Here is an 18,211-nt window from a genome sequence, read left to right as displayed (position 1 = left end):
CAGCATGGGGTACATGGGAGACAGAGAGTGGGAAAACCAGGGCAGAGAAAGCATGATTTAATCATACCTGGCTAAATTAATTGTGTGCTGTTTAGTGAGGAGGGACGGGAAGTTAATACCAAAACTAAGCCATACCTCATTTATAGAAATTATATGCTTATACATACCATACACATCCTCAAGGTGCAGTAAACTGTACATTGTCTCCTTTTGCAGTGTGGACTCAATCCTTTATAGTTAATACTTCTGTCTCTTAAAAAAAAAAATGTAAGAACGTTGAACATTTTCTAGTATTGTAAAAAGACATATTGAGTCCAAAAGACTCATCGGACCCAAATGGTAATTATAATCAAGCATTAGGTGCCTAGAGAGGGACTGTTGGATACACACCCCTTAAAATTTTTAAATCTTGGCTGTTAAGCAGTGGGTATTCTGCCCATTCCAGCGCTGTTCAAGAGAAATATGATGTGAGCCACGTATGTGTATTAACAAGGTGAAAAAGCAAAACAACAACAACAAAAAACAGGTAAAATTTAAAAGATAAACAAAAATAGGTAAAATTAATTTTAGTATGTTTTATTTAACTCAATATATCCCAAATATTATTTCAACACGTAATCAATTGTAAAAATAATTGAGATAGTTTACAACTTTTTTATATTCAGTCTGAACTCCAGTGAATATTTTGCACTGACAGCACATCTCGGTTTAGACTAGCAATACTGCAAGATCCCAAGAGCTACAGTGGCTAGTGGCTGCAAATCAGATCACCCAGGTGTATAGCACACGTGCACACACGGACATTGCATAGAGAACAGAGGGGGCAAAACACTATAACCAAAGTGTTTGTCAGCACTAATGTTGTTGGTTTTGTTGTTTATTCTGAGCAAATGAAGATAGCTCCAAAGAGGAAAAAGCTAAATTTCCGATGATGTTTTTCTGGCAACATTTTTGCACTAGTGTGAACTGTAGATTTTATTTAAAGCTCCATAAATTCCCATGTTCCATAAAAGCTTAACCAAAAAGGGAAGCAATTTCTCAAAAGTGAGGGGCTAACTTGAGTGCTTGCATAATGAGTGTCCCATGTCCCATTGATAGAAGTAAATATGAAAATCAATTTAAGCAGATCATAATGCTTATAGTGCTCACTTCGGCAACACATATACTAAAATTAGAAGGATACAGAGAAGATTAGCATGGATCCTGCAGAAAGATCATAATGCTTGTTAAATCAAAAAGGAAGAGCTTCTCAGTTACACCTCTGTTCTCAGATACCAAGAGAGGTACCCATCTGAAATAAACCTGGCCTGCCTGTGTATTAAAACCAAGAGGAGTTCTTCACACGGTGCGAGGAGGTGGTCTCTTGGAGAGGACAAGCAGAGAACAGCTCACTGTGAATGATCCATGGACCCATATGAGACAATTGGCTGCTATAAGAAAAACAGATACTAAAAATACACCGAACACACCTCCCAGAGGCAGGGTCAGCAAAACAGTGCTAGGGAGAGAATAGGTGAGTGAAGAAGGAATGACAGGATGGACAGAAAGGAAGCTAGACTCCAACCCCAAAGAAAGACGGCATCTGCCCTTGGCCTTCTGCGAATTCCCGGAGTCTCTGCAGGCTGCACCAAGGTCCTGAGTTCCAGCCACCCCAGAACCATCCCATAATGAGCTCAGCGAGGAAAGACACCCTTGTTCCCAACACAGTCACCTAGGATATCTTTAGTTAAAAACACCTTTGCTTGAAATTCTTGCCTTGTGGGTACTTGAAGAAAAGCTGGGGTTTTTTCTTCTCCGTCTTACTCACGAAGAGCACATTTAATACCTTAAACTCAATGAGCCTTTAAAAAGGAGACAGAGGGAAAAAATAGATAAAATAAAAAATAAAATAAAAAGGAGACAGAGGGAAGACTGAATGATCCAAAAATGAGAAACACCATACTAATCTGGTAATGAGATTTCTTTTAAAATGAGGAAACAAAATGCTCATTTTTTTAGGTTCATTAACTCCCTTTAGCAGTGTTTTCATGGTCCAGATACAGGAATATATTATGTATGAGATGGACCTTATGCTCCTGTTCAACTTCTTTATTTTGTCTCCAGCCCACAAAAAAAGTTATGGTACGGGATTATTTAGGGGGAGGCTATCAGGGACTATAGAGATGTCTACAGAATATAGAATAGCAGCCTCCAAAGATTCACTCTCCAAAAAATATTAGTTTCACTTTTTACAATAATTAAAAGAAAAATGGAAAAAGAATATAAATGGTCTCAAAAGAACAGACACTGGAGGCTTCACGTGAATTCCCCGCAATTCAATTACCACGATGGAGACTCAGTTCGGGGCATATTGTTATTGTGAGCGAGGGTCAATAGGCTGCTTTTCAGGGTCTCAGTGGCTGTTTTATCACAGATACAATGTACATGGAGGCTTGGGGCCCCACTGTCTGCAGCTGCTATAAGCTCATTTTCCAGGATAACATCAAAGAATTGCCAACAATGATTAAATTTAATGTCCCCATGATATTATAAGCTATGTCTTTTGGGAAGGAGTCTGAGCCTAATATTTAATACCAAAGATATGATTAAACACTGAAAAGTAAATAAATAAATCATGCCTAGCAAGAAAGAGCAAAATTATTCAGCTACAGCTATTATATTTACAGACACAATTAATGGCTCGAATGTTTAGAAAAATTAGATTACACAGAATTTCTAAGTCTTTTTTATCAAAATTTTTTTTCTCCATGAGACTTACCCAACATTCAGAGATCTATACATTTCTGTTGCCTGTCAGTGGGTGTTGACTGCTGATGAGGATGATGCTGTGTCCTCAGAAGTAATGACAGCAGAGGTGGACACGCTTGTGATCGCACCCATATGCCTACTGTCAGGACGAGACTCTGGGTGGACAGAGTGGACAGCGGCCAGCCCATCGTGCTTGCAAGCGAACCGCTGGGAGGCTCCCTTCAGCTGTGGTGGAGAATCTGGTTGCAGCCCTGCCCCAAGGTAGCTGCCTGATTTGGGACGAGGATTTTGTTTGTTCTTGTTGTTTGTTCATTGAGTCCGCTAAGCCTCAGTTTCTTTGTTTGTAATCCAGGGACAATCGTGCCTGTCCCACAAAGTTATTGGGGCAGATCTCCCCTTGTGGAAACTGAGTGGCAGAGCACACAGCATGCCTTTTACCTACTGGGTCATCAGGAGTTTCCCACTAAAATAAAAAAGTAAGTAAATAAAAAGGCCCCTCTGGCCCTTTGGAAGGTCATGGAGAGGTTGTGCATTAACTAATCCATACTTGTTGGCCCTAAGCATGAATTCCTTCTTCAGAACGGCTAATCCCCGGCACAGCAGTGGGGCAGCGGGTCCCTTGGCCAAGCATGGGGGGGGCAATGGGGCAGGGCTGTGTTGGAGCAGAGGGTGTTGCCTCAAGGGTGGCAGCAGCCGGCAGAGCCACGCTCTGGGCAGAGAGCAGGGATCGTGCAGCCTGGGGAGGACCATGGAGAGCTGGAGGGGAGATGGGGCACTGGGGCATCAGGGAGGCTTCCTCCTCCCCAGGCGCTGCCTTCCTCCTGCTTCCCTCTCACCGGCATCCTGCTGGTGGCCTCACTGTTGCGCCCAGACCCCACCCCCTGACCCTGTGCCCATAATAGCCCAGACAGAGCTCTGCAGCCATGGCCCAGAGAGACTGCCACTTGCTTGGGGACGAAGGGGTAAAGAGAATGCTGCTTTTCTTTCTCTCATTTAAGTGGACCTAACCTTATGGTTTGCATTGTCTTATTTTGCTTTGGAAAATAAGTAGCTATACATGGTCATAAATATTTTCACCCAATTCAAAAACAAAGAAAAATGGTAAAAAAAAAAAAAAAAATCACCCGTGATCTCATTACCAAAACCAAACACTGTTTTGGATTTTCTTTCACATAAATGAATACACACACATTTACTGACTGAGGATACAAGATGTTTGGATCTTGTATTCCCTATAACTGTGCTCATCCTGTCGGTGAGGATGGGGGTGAAGGTATCCCAGGAGAAGGACGACACTGGAAAATTCCCATTCGAGAGAATAAACTCACTTCGGTGGGAGGCAGTGTCTTTCAGGTTACCTTGGTTTCTTTGGAAGTAGTTGTGTGTTCTGTGTTTGCTGGTTTCTTCCTCCCCCTCTGTTTCCAGGCCAAGAGAGTAGAGAGCTACAAGTTACCATAAACACACCCCGTGGTTGGGTGTGTAGCCAGCAGAAGCCTACGCCATCTGTCAGGAGGGGAAGGCCCAGGCCAGGTCACCCCAGGGTTCCAGTTCTCCCTCACACTGCTGGCTTCTACCAGTCTCCATTCTCCTGAACCTCCTTTCCAAGGGACTTGTACCCTGTCCCGGAGAGGGAGCACCCCACTCCCCCAGGACCACAGCCCCCGGTGTTCGTGCAGCCCTGCCTCTTCCAGAAGGGGCTCCACTGGGGCTTGTGGGAAGATTCTCTGTTCAGCCCCCAAACTTGGATTCTGGCATATAGAGGCTCTCCCACCCCTGGGGTCACAACCCTCCCAGCTTTGCCCTAAGGGGAAAAGATTGTAGTAAAACAACAAAACATAAATTGATTTAATGTTTTCAAAATATCATTCCCGTTGGAAATGAAACCCACTGTTTGGTAACTTTTCTTTATTTTAACGATATACGATACGTTGAGCATCACCAAGAGACAGCTCTCCACCTGGCTCCTCTGGCCTGCCCCTTCAGCTCCATTCCTGATGATCCTCTTTATTCCTTCTTCACACCTTACACTTTCCAGATACTTATCAGCACACTCCTCCTTGCCCTACCAGGCCTCCACAGGGATCCCTGCACCTAGAACAAAACAATAGTTTTGCAAAGGTTCATGCAAGGCGGCTCCTCCAGCTTCCCTGCACTCACACCTTTAAGCATATCAGCTGGTCACAGAGCAGGGACAGTTTTGGAATAAAAACTTAAGATAGAACTATCCCCACAGTTCACTCATGGTTTACTGGTTTACTATATCTAATACAGTAAATCCTTTTTGTATGAAACTATAGTAGTGTCACGTATTTGTACAGAAGAAAGCACCCGTTTAGATGACTGAAATATTCTGGGGGTGCTTTTCAATGAAACATGAATGGCTTGCTTTGCAGATGTAGACTGTGCCTTAATTGCACTAAAAATTTACAAATGTGAGTTGAACAAGCATGGAATCTAACAGGCTTCTTTCTCCAGCCCCCGCCTTCTCTGCCTTCCTGCCCCCCACCCAGCCAAGTGCCCCAGATACTTAAAAGCAGGACTTAGAATGGAAAAGAACTATATAGGAAACCCTCGTACATTTAGATTCTTCCACTTTATAGTTTTGTGGTGTTGTGAAATTTTATTTTGACAGAATGAGTCAAATAAAGACAATTCCATAATACTGTTTTTAATTGAAATTGGCGATTTATCTTATTAATTTTATTTTTTAAAGTTATATTCTAATTAAACAATAATGAGAGATAATACCAGGGGTTTTCTCTCCTTAATAATTTATTTGGGGATAAAATAATTTTATTTTTTAATACTATATATTGAATGATATAAAGGTCTTTAAAGCACAATTCGAGTTTTCATTCTTAGAGCTAAAATCCACTTTTGATTTCTCCTTGATTATTCCTCTCACTGATTAGATGACGAGCTATGTGAGGATTCTACCCTGAAAATGCCTCCACCCAATCTTTACTTTGGGCTTGCCTTTCCTTGTGGTGGTCCCACCCTGGCTGAGCTACACCACCATCAACCCCATCAGCTCCAGGCTGCCCCCATCTTCCCAGTGGCCTCGCCAGAACATTCCTGGGGTTAAGCCCAGGTAAGTATTCACTATAGGATGACATCCTCTTTAGCATGGTGTCTTGGTCTCTTGATAGTCTTCCGACTGTATCAAGAATTCATCATTTTCATCTTCCAATGTCTGTCTTCCAATGCTGGCTTTGGGTGACATTTAAATAACTGTGCTTGTGGATGCTTATAAAGTGCGTTCTTGTCATAAAATCATCATCTCTCCAGACATGTTCTAATGCAAACATGGGATTTCACTGTAATTCAAAGGTAAACTATAATAAAGTTTACTCTTGTATTAACTATTGTTTAAAAAATTTTAAAGTTGGCAAAGCAAAGGAACAGGGTAAATAAAACTTCAAGAAATAATCTCTTAAATGAATAAATGCCATAAAGTAATTCAGAAACCAAAATTTACACACAAATGACTCACTAATTATAAATCATTCTTGGCTGTTCATTAATTCAGGAAGACTCCCACACTATCCCTCTCTGGTTAGGCTACCTATTTCCAGGCCTTCTGCAAATCCTACAGACAAACTTAACCTTACATACCTTTGTAGTGGCAGTTCCTAGCTAGGGTCACTTTTAGTCTTCATGCAGATTAGAAAAAGGAGACCCCTTTGGATGGAGAAACCTACAGGGATGAGTTTGGCCAGCAGAGCCTGGTCTAAATTCCAGTTTCCACTCACTCCCTTTGCTAAGAGCTCTTGTGGATTGAACACTAGACACAGCTGAATGTAGTGGACGTCATTGCTATTTGTAGTTATTACATACAAATAATAAAATAAAATTCATTTTTAAAGTTCATTAAACACAGAAGAATGTGATCATTTTGTATAGTCATAAATTCTAAAAGTAATGTAAATTTATCGACTATGAAAATGATCATTAGGATTTCCATTTTCAGTAGTCTAGGATCAATCTTCCTGAGACCCTTATAAAAGCTAATAGTGTGTTTTAAAAATCTGTTTGTGAGCATGGGAGAGCTAACAACATAGACAAGAAGTATAAGAAAATATCCAGGAGAATACTGAAATCCAGATCAGTGAACCCAGCCCCTGAAACCAGTCTAGACTCTTGCCCTAGGTCTGTTGGCTAAAACAGAGATTGGTGAGAGGCTGGTGTTGTTGGCTAACATGGAGATCAGTGACAGCCCCCTAGATTCAGGGAGACAAACATGGAAGCCCAGTACTTTGCAAGGGTTGGGATCTGCCAAGCCCCCTGAGTTTTGGTATGGGACCAAGCCTGGGTGGCTCAGTCGGTTAAGTGACTGACTCTTGATTTCAGCTCAGGTCATGATCTCAGGGTTGTGAGATCAAGCCCCACCCATATGGGGATCTTCACTGGCTGTGGAGCCTGCTGGGGATTCTTTCTCTCCCTCTGCCCCTCCCCCTCTCTAAAAACAAAATTCTTAACAAGCTAGAAACAGAACATTTTAATCAAATAAGGGGTAATGACATGAAGGTGTATAGTGAACATCATACATAAGAGTGAGATGTGGGAAGTTTTATTTTTTAGGGATTAGGACAAGGATGTCCTCTATGTTTCTTTTCAACATTTTCTTAGCAGTCTTAGCCAGATAGATCAATAAGGCTAAAAGAAAAAGAGAAAAAAGGAAAGAGGGAGGGAAGGAGGAAAGAAGGAAGGAAGAGAGGAAGGAAAGGAAGGAAGGGGATTACCATTATCTATGAATGATATAACTGTATAAGTAAAAACTGCAAAAAAAAATGTATAGATAAGCTATTAAGACCAATAACTGAGTTTAGCAAGATTGCTGGGTATACAAAAATCAATACTTTAAAAATCAATTGCCTTTCATACACATAAATAATCAAATAATGAGATACAAAATATGAGATATAATGGCAAGAGTGCTGAGATATATAACAGCATCAAAAAATGGGAAAAGAAGCTAATAAGAAATGTGCAACACCGATTATCTGGGGCGGAGCAAGATGGCAGAGGAGTAGGAGACCTGGATTTCCTCTGGTTTCAGGAATTCAGCTGGATAGGGATGAAAACATTCTGAACACCTACAAACTCAACAGGAGATCGAAGAAAAGAATAGCAACAACTCTCTGAACAGAAAAGTGACCACTTTCTGGAAGGTAGGACATGCGGAGAAGGGAATCCCAGGCGATATTCAGGAGGATAGACGGCGGGGGAGGGGCCTCCGACGGCCGCTTCTGGCAAGTGATAGAGCCGCAGAGCACAAAATCGGAACTTTTAGAAGTCTGCTCCGCTGTGGGACGTCACTCCGGTGGCTAAGCGGGGGGTAGAACCCTCGTGGGACAGTGTGGTCTCAGGACCCTTGGGGTCACAGAAAGACCGGGGGTGCCTGAGTGCGGCAGAGCTCCCAGGGATTGGAGCCGGGAAGGCGGCTGCAGAGACAGAGCTGAGACGTGGGCTCTCAGCTCGGGGTTGCCATAAACCATGATCCGCGGCACAGTCGGGCCACTGCTCCTCCAGTAGGGACCCAACAAGTGGCACATCCGGGGAGACTCCCCTTCATTCCCCAGGAGGAGCAGCACGGGAGCGCACCGCAGGGATCTGCTGGGTTTGGAGACTCCACACGGGGTCAGGTGCCAGAGATAGAAACGTGAGCACGGAGTGCAGCCGGAGACCGGGGAGACGGGAGTGACTGACGGCTTTTCTCTGGGGGCGCACTGAGGAGTGGGGCCCCGAGTTCTCGGCTCCTCTGGGTGTAGATTGGGAGGCCGCCATTTTCACTCTCAGCCTCCAAAGCTGTACGGAAAACTTGCAGGGAACAAAAAGCTCCCGAGAGCAAACCTGAGCAGATTACTTAGCCGGGACCGGGCAAGGGCGGGGCAATTCTGCCTCCAGCAAAGACATTTGGGAACCACAGCAACAGGCCCCTCCCCCAGAAGATCAGTGAGAACAGCCAACCAAGACCAAGTTTACCGATCAATGAGAATAGCAGAACTCCAGCGCTAGGGGAATAATGCACATAGAATCCATACCTTTTTTACCATGATTCTTTAGTCTTTCAAAGTTAATTTTGTTTTTTTTAACTGTCTTTTTTTTTTTTTTTTGAATTTTTCTTTTTCCCGTGCTCACTTCGGCAGCACATATACTGAATTTTTCTTTTTCCCTTTTTCAACCAACATCTTATCAATCCCTTTTTTATAAAACATTTCTATTTTTCATTTTTAGAGTCATATTCTATCCCTTCATAGTAGTTACCCTTATTTTTGGCATATATATATAAGTGGTACTCTCTTTAAAATTTTGAGATAGTTTCTTCTAACAGATCAAAATATACCCTAAATCTCTAGTGTATGGTTTTGTTCTACTCTCCTGCCTGATCACATTCTCTCCCTTTTTTTTCTTTCTCTCTTTTTTTTTAAATCCTCTTTTCTTTTTTCAAACAACTTCTTATCAATTCCTTTTCTAAAATTTTTTATAATTTTCATCGTTACAGTCATATTCCATCCCTTCATCATATCAACCCTTATTTTTGTACATATATATGTTTTTCTTTCTTTAAAATTTTGGGAGGCACTTTCTTCTAACAGACCAAAATACACCAAAATCTAGTGTGTGGCACTGATCTATGTACCAGCCTGATCATATTTGATCATAATCTTTTTGTTTTGTTTTGTTTTGTTTTGTTTTTGTTTGTTTTTATCTTTATCTTTTTCTTTTTCTTTTTCTTTTTTCTCTCTTTCCCTTTCTTTCCCCCCTACTTCAGGTCTTTTCTGATTTGTTTAGAGTATATTTTCTGGGGACGTTGTTACCCTGTTAGCATTTTGTTCTCTCATTCATCTATTCTCCTCTGGACAAAATGACAAGACGGAAAAAAATCACCTCAACAAAAAGAACAAGAGTTAGTACCGACTGCCAGGGACCTACTCAATACGGACATTAGTACGATGTTGGATCTAGAGTTCAGAAGGATGACTTTAAAGATACTAGCTGGGCTTGAAAAAAGCATGGAAGTTATTAGAGAAACGCTTTCTGGAGAAGTAAAAGAACTAAAATCTAACCAAGTCGAAATCAAAAAGGCTATTAATGAGGTGCAATCAAAAATGGGGGTGCTAACTGCTAGGATAAATGAGGCAGAAGAAAGAATCAGTGATATAGAAGACCAAATGATGGAAAATAAAGAAGGTGAGAAAAAGAGAGATAAACAACTACTAGATCACGAGGGCAGAATTCGAGAGATAAACGATACCATAAGACGAAACAACATTAGAATAATTGGGATCCCAGAAGAAGAAGAAAGAGAGGGAGGGGCAGAAGGTATAATGGAGAAATTATAGCAGAGAACTTCCCTAATTTGGGGAAGGAAACAGGCATCAAAATCCAGGAGGCACAGAGAACCCCTCTCAAAATCAATAAAAATAGGTCAACACCCCGACATCTAATAGTAAAACTTACAAGTCTCAGAGACAAAGAGAAAATCCTGAAAGCAGCTCGGGAGAAGAGATATGTAACCTACAATGGTAGAAACATTAGATTGGCAACAGACCTATCCACAGAGACCTGGCAGGCCAGAAAGGACTGGCAGGATATATTCAGAGCACTAAATGAGAAAAATATGCAGCCAAGAATACTATATCCAGCTAGGCTGTCATTGAAAATTGAAGGAGAGATAAAAAGCTTCCAGGACAAACAAAAACTAAAGGAATTTGCAAACACGAAACCAGCCCTACAACAAATATTGAAAGGGGTCCTCTAAGCAAAGAGAGAGCCTAAAAGCAACATAGACCAGAAAGGAACACAAACAATATACAGTAACAGTCACTTTACAGGCAATACAATGGCACTGAACTCCTATCTTTCAATAGTTACCCTGAATGTAAATGGGCTAAATGCCCCAATCAAAAGACACAGGCTATCAGATTGGATTAAAAAACAAGACCCATCGATATGCTGTCTGCAAGAGACTCATTTTAGACCCAAAGACACCCCCAGATTGAAAGTGAGGGGGTGGATAACCATTTACCATGCTAATGGACACCAAAAGAAAGCTAGGGTGGCAATCCTTATATCAGACAGATTAGATTTTAAACCAAAGCCTGTAATAAGAGATGAGGAAGGACACTATATCCTACTTAAAGGGTCTATCCAACAAGAAGATCTAACAATCGTAAATATCTATGCCCCTAACATGGGAGCAGCCAATTATATAAGGCGATTAATAACAAAAGCAAAGAAACACATTGACAACAATACAATAATAGTGGGGGACTTTAACACCCCCCTCACTGAAATGGACAGATCATCTAAGCAAAAGATCAACAAGGAAATAAAGACTTTAAATGACACACTAGACCAAATGGACTTCACAGACATATTCAGAACATTCCATCCCAAAGCAACGGAATACACATTCTTCTCTAGTGCCTATGGAACATTCTCCAGAATCGATCACATCCTAGGTCATAAATCAGGTCTCAACCAGTACCAAAAGATTGGGATCATTCCCTGCCTATTTTCAGACCACGATGCTTTGAAACTAGAACTCAATCACAAGAGGAAAGTCGGAAAGAACTCAAATACATGGAGGAGGCTAAAGAGCATCCTACTAAAGAATGAATGGGTCAACCAGGAAATTAAAGAACAATTAAAAAAATTCATGGAAACCAATGAAAATGAAAACACAACTGTTCAAAATCTTTGGGCTGCAGCAAAGGCAGTCCTAAGAGGAAAGTATTTAGCAATACAAGCTTTTCTCAAGAAACAAGAAAGGTCTCAAGTACACAACCTAACCCTACACCTAAAGGAGCTGGAGAAAGAACAGCAAAGAAAGCCTAAACCCAGCAGGAGAAGACAAATAATAAAGATCAGAGCAGAAATCAATGAAATAGAAACTAAAAGAACAGTAGAACAGATCAACGAAACTAGGAGCTGGTTCTTCAAAAGAATTAACAAGATTGATAAACCCCTGGCCAGACTTATCAAAAAGAAAAGAGAAAGGACCCAAATCAACAAAATCATGAATGAAAGAGGAGAGATCACAACCAACACCAAAGAAATACAAACAATCATAAGAACATATTATGAACAACTCTATACCAGCAAATTAGATAACCTGGAAGAAATGGATGCATTCCTAGAGATGTATCAACTACCAAAACTGAACCAGGAAGAAATAGAAAACCTGAACAGACCTATAACCACTAAGGAAATTGAAGCAGTCATCAAAAATCTCCCCACAAACAAAAGCCCAGGGCCAGATGGCTTCCCAGGGAAATTCTACCAAACATTTAAAGAATTAATACCTATTCTTCTGAAACTGTTCCAAAAAATAGAAATGGAAGGAAAACTTCCAAACTCACTTTATGAGGCCACTATTACCTTGATCCCAAAACCAGACAAAGACCCCATCAAGAAGGAGAATTACAGACCAATATCCTTGATGAACATGGATGCAAAAATTCTCACCAAAATACTAGCCAATAGGATCCAACAGTACATTAAAAAGATTATTCACCACGACCAAGTGGGATTTATCCCTGGGCTGCAAGGTTGGTTCAACATCCGCAAATCAATCAACGTGATACAGTACATTAACAAAAGAAATAACAAGAATCATATGATCCTCTCAATAGATGCAGAAAAAGCATTTGACAAAGTACAGCATCCTTTCTTGATCAAAACTCTTCAGAGTATAGGGATAGAGGGTACATACCTCAATATCATAAAAGCCATCTATGAAAAACCTACAGTGAATATCATTCTCAATGGGGAAAAACTGAGAGCTTTCCCCCTAAGGTCAGGAACGCGGCAGGGATGTCCACTATCACCACTGCTATTCAACATAGTATTAGAAGTCCTAGCCACAGCAATCAGACAACAAAAAGAAATAAAAGGCATCCAAATCGGCAAAGAAGTAGTCAAACTCTCACTCTTTGCAGATGATATTATACTTTATGTGGAAAACCCAAAAGACTCCACCCCAAAACTGCTAGAACTCATACAGGAATTCAGTAAAGTGGCAGGATATAAAATCAATGCACAGAAATCAGTGGCATTCCTATACACCAACAACAAGACAGAAGAAAGAGAAATTAAGGAGTCGATCCCATTTACAATTGCACCCAAAACCATAAGATACCTAGGAATAAATCTAACCAAAGAGGCAAAGGATCTGTACTCAGAAAACTATAAAATACTCATGAAAGAAATTGAGGAAGACACAAAGAAATGGAAAAACGTTCCATGCTCATGGATTGGAAGAACAAACATTGTGAAGATGTCAATGCTACCTAGAGCAATCTACACATTCAATGCAATCCCCATCAAAATACCATCCACTTTTTTCAAAGAAATGGAACAAATAATCCTAAAATTTGTATGGAACCAGAAAAGACCCTGAATAGCCAGAGGAATGTTGAAAAAGAAAATCAAAGCTGGCGGCATCACAATTCCGGACTTCCAGCTCTATTACAAAGCTGTCATCATCAAGACAGTATGGTACTGGCACAAAAACAGACACATAGATCAATGGAACAGAATAGAGAGCCCAGAAATGGACCCTCAACTCTACGGTCAAGTAATCTTTGACAAAGCAGGAAAGAACGTCCAATGGAAAAAAGACAGTCTCTTCAACCAAATGGTGTTGGGAAAATTGGACAGCCACATGCAGAAGAATTAAACTGGACCATTTCCTTACAGCACACACAAAAATAGACCCAAAATGGTTGAAAGACCTCAATGTGAGACAGGAGTCCATCAAAATCCTAAAGGAGAACACAGGCAGCAACCTCTTCGACCTCAGCCACAGCAACTTCTTCCTAGAAACATCGCCAAAGGCAAGGGAAGCAAGGGCAAAAATGAACTATTGGGACTTCATCAAGATAAAAAGCTTTTGTACAGCAAAAGAAACAGTCAACAAAACCAAAAGACAACCAACGGAATGGGAGAAGATATTTGCAAATGACATATCAGATAAAGGGCTAGTATCCAAAATCTATAAAGAACTTACCAAACTCAACACCCAAAGAACAAATAATCCAATTAAGAAATGGGCAGACATTTCTGCAAAGAAGACATCCAAATGGCCAATAGACACATGAAAAAGTGCTCAACATCGCTCGGCATCAGGGAAATCCAAATCAAAACCTCAATGAGATATCACCTCACACCAGTCAGAATGGCTAAAATTAACAAGTCAGGAAAGGACAGATGTTGGCGGGGATGCGGAGAAAGGGGAACCCTCCTACACTGTTGGTGGGAATGCAAGCTGGTGCAACCACTCTGGAAGACAGTATGGAGGTTCCTCAAAAAGTTGAAGATAGAGCTACCATATGATCCAGCAATTGCACTACTGGGTATTTACCCCAAAGATACAAATGTAGGGATCCGAAGGGGTACGTGCACCCCGATGTTTATAGCAGCAATGTCCACAATAGCCAAACTGTGGAAAGAGCCAAGATGTCCATTGACAGATGAATGGATAAAGAAGAGGTGGTATATATATACAATGGAATATTATGCATCCATCAAAAGGAATGAGATCTTGCCATTTGCAATGACGTGGATGGAACTGGAGTGTGTTATGCTGAGCAAAATAAGTCAATCAGAGAAAGACATGTATCATATGACCTCACTGATATGAGGGATTCCTAATCTCAGGAAACAAACTGAGGGTTTCTGGAGTGGGGGTTGGGGTAGGAGGGATGGGATGCCTGGGTGATAGACACTAGGGAGGGTATGTGCTATGGTGAGCATTGTGAATTGTGCAAGACTGTTGAATCACAGATATGTACCTCTGAAACAAATAATACATTACATGTTAAGGAAAAAAAAAAAGAAGATAGCAGGAGGGGAAGAATGAAGGGGGGGAAATCGGAGTGGGAGACGAACCATGAGAGACGATGGACTCTGAAAAACGAACTGAGGGTTCTAGAGGGGAGGGGGGTGGGAGAATGGGTTAGTCTGGTGATGGGTATTAAAGAGGGCACGTTCTGCATGGAGCACTGGGTGTTATGCACAAACAATGAATCATGGAACACTACATCAAAAACTAATGATGTAATGTATGGTGATTAACATAACAATAAAAAATTTTAAAAAAATGAAGAAATGTGCAACACCTCCAGACAGAAAATTAAAAGTCATTAGTAAGGAAATTAAAGATCTAAGTAAATGTAAAAACATACCATGTCTACATGTCCATGGATAGAAAATTCAGTATTCTAAAGGTATCTGTTCTCCCCCAGTTGATAGATTCAATGCAATCCCAACAAAAATTTCAACAGGTTTTGTGTATCTGTACTTTATAAGCTGATTCTAAAATTTATATAAAAATACAAATCATCTAGAAGAGTAAAGACACTCTTTAAAAAAGAAAAATGAACCAGGTGGGAGAGTTTACTCTGTTGGATATCAAGGCTTATTATAAAGCTGAAGGTCATTAAGACAGTGTGCTATTAGCTCAAGGATAGAAAGATAAAACCAATGAAACAGAATGGAGACCCCAGAAACACATCAACCATATACGAACACTTGATTTATGACTGTAGAAAAGGGGGCAAAGAATGGTCTTTCCAATAAATTGTACTGGGACAACTAGATATCCATATGGGTAAAAAATAAAACTTGACCCCTATTTCATGCCATACACAAGAATTGATTCCAGGTGTATTACAGATCTAACTGTGAAAGAACAAATAGTAAAGGCTTTATAAAATAATGTAGAAAAGAACTTCATGTTTTTAGGCTAGGGAAAATTGGGTTGAGGATACAAAAAGTACTAACTTAAGGAAAAGATTGACACACTGGACTACACTGAAATTATGAATTTCTATTTATTAAGTGATGCCATTAGGAGAGTAAAAAGGCAAGTTATAGAAGAAGACATTTGTAACATACACTACTGCATAGGGCTCATACTCAGAATATATTTTTAAATGACTAAAAATTATTAAGAAAAAGATAAATATACCAATAGAAAAAATAGGGAAAATACTTGATTGGCATTTAACAAAAGAGGAAATCAAATTAGCTGATAAACATATGAAAAGCTGCTCGATATATTAGGGTTCTCCAGAGAAACAGAACCAATAGGTGATCTATCTATCTATCTATATCTATCTATTACTTATCTATCATCTATCTATCTATCTATCTATCTATCTATCTATCTATCTATCTATCTATAATCTATTATTTATTGAGAGAGACAGACTGAGAAAGAGAGAGAGATTGATTTTAGGGAATCGACTCACACAACTGTGGGACCTGGCAAGTCTGAAATCTGCAAGGAAGGCCAGAACCTTGGACACCTAAAAAAGAGTTAATGGTGCAGTCTTGAGTCTGAAGGCAGTCTAGAGGCAGAATTCCCTCTTTTCAGGAAACCTCAGTTTTTGCTATTAATGCCTTCAACTGATTGGATGAGGCCCACCCACATCATGGAAGGTGATCTGATTTACTCCAAGTCTACTAATTTAAATGTTACTTCCATCTAAAAAACATATTCACAGCAACATCTAGACTGAGAATGGGGTTCAACCAAACAACTGGGTACCATAGCCTAACTAGTTTGACATGTAAAATTAACCATCACATTCACCTCTTTAACAACAGAAAAATGCAAATTAAAACTACAATGAGATACCACCACACATGTACCAGAATGGCTAAAATTAAAAAGGCAAACCACATCAACTGTTAGAATGTGGAGAAATGGGGACTTTCACATGCTGCTAACGATATGAAAGTTAGCGCAATCACTTTAGAAAACATTTACAGATGGTCTTAACCTATGACCACTCCTTGGTATTAACCCAAAGAAGTACATGCACATATTCATGAGAAGACATGCACAAAATTGTTCACACTAACATTACTTAAGGGAGCCAAGAATTGTAAGCAATCCAATTATCCATCAAGGGAAGATTGGGTAAATTATGGTCTACAAGTCCATGGAATTTTATATAGCAAATGAAAGTGGAAGAATTATACAGGCAACATCTTAGGTGCCTCTTATAAACATACTGTGTTAAAAAGTAAAAAATAAAATAAACATACAACATGATGTAATATATCCTGTATGACTCCAATCATATAAAGTTTTAAAAATCTCTAATATTTAAGGATGCACAGTTATATGGGAAAAGAATAAAAGCACAGATGTGATTATCATAAAAGCAGATATTAATAAAAATGGGGAGCTCTAAAATTTTGTCTTTTGAAAAATATTATATAAATTGAATCATACAGTATATAGCACTTTGGGGTTACCTAGTTACACTAAGTATAATTGCCTAGACATACATCCAAATTGTTGTGTGTATCAAGAGTTCACTTTTTTTTGTTCCTGAACAGTGTTTTATGATATGGATGTATATTGTGCTAAACCATTCACCCACTGAAGGGTATCTCTGTTTCCAGTTTTGACTATTACAAGTAAAAGTGCTATGAACACTCATATACAGGTTTTTGTGTGAATATAAATCTTCATTTCTCTGGGATAAATGCCCCAGAGTACAGTTGCTGGGTCATATGGTAATTGCCTGTTTATTTTCATAAGAAATTGCTAAACCATTTTTCAGGGTGGCTGTGTCATTTCATAATTCCCACCAGCAATGTGTGGATGATCCAGTTTCTCCACATCCACATCAACAATTAGTGTCATCACTATGTCTTTTAGCCATGCAGCAATATCTCATTGTGGTTCTAATTTGCATTTCCCTAAAGGCTAGTAATGTTGAACACCTTTTCCTGGGCTTATTTGCCATTTGTATTTCCTCTTTCTTGAAATGGCTGCTCATGTTTTTTGCTTATTTTCTAATTAGATTCTTTGTTGACTCTTAAGTTTTAAGATTTCTTTGTTCTAGATCCTAGGCCTTTGTCAGATATGTGGTTTGTAAATATTTCACCCAGTCTGTAGCTTGCCTTTTGATCCTCTCCACAAGGTCTTTCACAGAGCACAAGTTTCTAATTTTGATTAGTCCAATTCATAAATCTTTCCTTTACATCTAAGTCTGCGATCCATTTTGAGCTACATTTTATATAAAGTGTGAGATTTAGGTCAAGGTTTATTTTTGCCTATGGATGTCCAGTTTCCCCAGAACCATTAGTTGAAAAGGTTACCCTTCCTCCATTAAATTGCTTTTGTACCTTTGACAAAAATCACTTGGGTATATATGTGTGGGTCTGTTTTCTGGGCTGTCTGTTCTGTTGCATTGATTTATGTGTCTGTCACTCTGCCAGTACCACACTCTTGATTGCTGTAACTAGATAGTAGGATAAACTGACTCCTTTCATTTTACTCTTCTTTTTCAAGATTGTTTTAGCTATTCTATTACCTGCGCCTTTCCACATAAATTTTGAGATAAATTTCTCTATGTTTACAAAACTCCTTGCTGGGATTCTAATAAAAATTGCATTCAACTTACTGATCAATTGAAGGAGAATTGGCATCTTT

General features: G+C 39.8%; 1 pseudogene; it reads left to right on the top strand.

Moving 5' to 3' along the window:
* The first annotated feature begins 1,141 nt into the window (after nt 1-1,141).
* On the top strand, nt 1,142-1,250 carry LOC116642111 (annotated as a pseudogene).
* Nucleotides 1,251-18,211: the final 16,961 nt, after the last annotated feature.

Source organism: Phoca vitulina, unplaced genomic scaffold, assembly GCF_004348235.1.
Source record: "Phoca vitulina isolate PV1807 unplaced genomic scaffold, GSC_HSeal_1.0 scaffold22, whole genome shotgun sequence".
In the NCBI taxonomy this organism is placed as follows: Eukaryota; Metazoa; Chordata; class Mammalia; order Carnivora; family Phocidae; genus Phoca; species Phoca vitulina.
Note: the sequence above shows the minus strand (reverse complement) of the source record. Positions and strands in the feature narration are given on the sequence as shown.